We start from the raw sequence: 2875 nt of genomic DNA, 5'->3' as shown, positions 1-2875 counted from the left end.
AAATGACCCACTCTTTTCTTACAGTTTAAAATTATGCCAAATGTCCCTTATGCCAAATGACCATTATGCCTAATGGCCTTTATGCCAAATGACCTTATGCCAAATGGCGTTATGCCAAATGACTTTATGCCAAATGACCCAGACCCAATTTTTCATATATAATTACATTAACGCTCTAATCCTGAATTTTTAAAAATTGAGTCGGACAACTTTTGTTAGAAATAAGATATCCTAAAAATTTAGTTAAAGATACTTTTTGCTTGATGTTAAACATTTCTAATGAAAAACTGAAGACGTTGTATAGAAGAAAACAAAATACGTAGGTATTTCGACTCAAAATATGGTTATGTAGCAGGCGTTAATAGACAAGTTTGTATAATATAAAATTTTGAAAACAGCTTTATGATTTTGTTCAGAGGCGCAGCCGAAATTTATGATATATAAAACTTGGCATAAGTTTGGATTTACTTCGAAATTTCGCAGAATTCCGTTAAATTTCGTAAAAAGTTAATTTTTTCTAGCGATTTTTTTTGTAATTTAACGAAACGAAACGAAATCAAGAAATCAGATTTTGCCATGATTAAATTCCGCGCAATTTCGTTTCGAACCACCTGAAACAATGTTTTTCGAAATACCGCATATTTTATTCTATTGAATATAAACCAGACAAAAGCAATGTAGTTGCAGATGCCTTAAGTCGAATGGCCTTTTCTATGACTGTCACCCAACATTCGGCGGATAATAGCGAACACTTTTATATCAAATCCACAGAAGCACCAATAAACGTATTTAGACACCAGGTAATTTTGGAAAAAAGGTTCAGACGAAGTTACTACAGAACACCCATTTGAAAAATATACCAGAATCCATGTATTTATCAATGAAATTAATTATGCTTCTCTTTGGCAGGTTCTAAAAGTTTATTTCGATCTTAATAAGTTCAACGGACTTTCAATAACCGAAGAAATCATGGGGAAATTACAAGAAGTGTATAAAAAACACTTTGGAGAACAGAAGTCGTGAAAAATCCATTTCACACAAACCAAATTAAAAGATATTCAACAGGAATATGAACAATGGAATCTAATATATGAAGAACATTACCGCGCCCACCGGGGAGCGGAAGAAAACAAATGGAAACTTTTGAGGAAGTTTTATTTTCCAAAACTTTCGCAAACATTGCGTGATTTTGCGACAAATTGTCAAATTTGTCACGAAAACCAATATGTTAGAATTTATTTATTTATTACCAAAATAAGGCCGGAGTGGCCTGTGCTGCACATAAAAGTCTTCTCCTTTCAGCTCGGTTCATTGCTGCACTTCGCCAACCACACAGTCTGTGGAGGGTCTGAAAATCGTCCTCCACTTGATCGATCCACCTTGCCCGCTGTGCACCTCGCCTTCATGTTCACCTAATCGCAGCTGTCTCTCAGATTTACTAGATTCTCACGATCAGCTTCAGGGATACGGTGCAGCAATTCAGGCGCGTTACAGCTCCACTTTTGGAAAGGGAGCTCAGCAGCTTCCAGCAAGCCAAGAAGCCGAGTTTGACACTCGATGGCTTCTGAAACGTTGTCGGATGTGGTCAACGTAGCAGTCTTACGGATGATCTCGGCCACCATTGGGAAGGAGTTGGCTTCGTCGATGCTCAACTGTAGCAAGCATCTGGTTGCGAGAATGGGGCACATGCTGTTCCATACGTCACCGTTGTCAATTTCAGGTTGGGGTAACGTTGGATCCACTCGCCAGAAGATTCGTTGAAAGCACGAATGGTGGGTTGACCTTTATCTGCCGATGCATCTTAGATATACCTACCTGGATACCTGGTTGGCTACAGCGTCGATACACCTGTGCCTGGCGTATTGTAGAGCTCCATCTCCATAATGTTCCTCCAGTTTCCCCGAACGTTAAGGGTCAATGTTGTTTTCGCTTTTCTTTCTTCCGACGTTCGCACTAAGTGACCAGCCCACTGAAATCTGTCGTATTTTATACTATTCACAATATTTTTTTCTTTGTATACTTGATACAGCTCATAGTTCATGGATCTGCGCCAGACTTCATTTTCTAGTTTCCCTCCGAGTATTGCACACACTATTTTTCGCTCTAAGACCCCAAAAGCTCTCCGGTCCGCGTTTTTTAACGTCCATGCTTCATGTCCATAAAGAGCCACTGGTAGAATCAGAGTTTTGTATAGAGCAAATTTCGTTTCCGTCTCCATGTTGCGGGACCACTTCGCGGGAAACGCCATTGTCACATGTCACAAGCGTTCCAAGGTAAACAAATTCTTCAACAACTACAAACACATCCCCATCAAGCACTACCTCAGCACCACCTTAACTTGGTCTTCCCCTATCCCTACCTGCCACCAAGTACTTTGTCTTGGTAGAGTTAATAGTTAAGCCTATCCTCGCCGTCTCCCTCTTCAGTAGGACAAAAGCCTCCACTACTGCTCTGCGATCAATTCCATTGAGGTAGATGTCGTCCGCAAAGCCAAGGAGCATATGTGACCGTGTAATGATAGTGCCGTTCCTCTGCACGCCAGATCTTATAATAGAGCCTTCGAGTGTAATGTTGAACAATAGATTCAAAAGTGCATCACCTTGTTTCAATCCGTCTAAGGTCACAAACGAGGTTGATACTTCGTCTGCAATCCGAATACTTGATTTCGAGCAATCAAGCGTTGCACGTATCAGTGTAATCAGTTTCGCCGGAAAACCATGTTCGGACATTAGCTGCCACAGCTCATTTCTTTTCACTGAATCGTACGCTGCTTTGAAATCAATGAACATATGGTGAGTCTGCAAGCTGTACTCCCGGAATTTATCAAAAAGCATCCGCAGGCTAAACATCTGATCCGTCGTTGATCAGCCCTCAC

The sequence above is a fragment of the Armigeres subalbatus genome, chromosome 2 (assembly GCF_024139115.2).
Source record: "Armigeres subalbatus isolate Guangzhou_Male chromosome 2, GZ_Asu_2, whole genome shotgun sequence".
Lineage (NCBI taxonomy): Eukaryota > Metazoa > Arthropoda > Insecta > Diptera > Culicidae > Armigeres > Armigeres subalbatus.
This window is presented reverse-complemented; position numbering follows the sequence as displayed.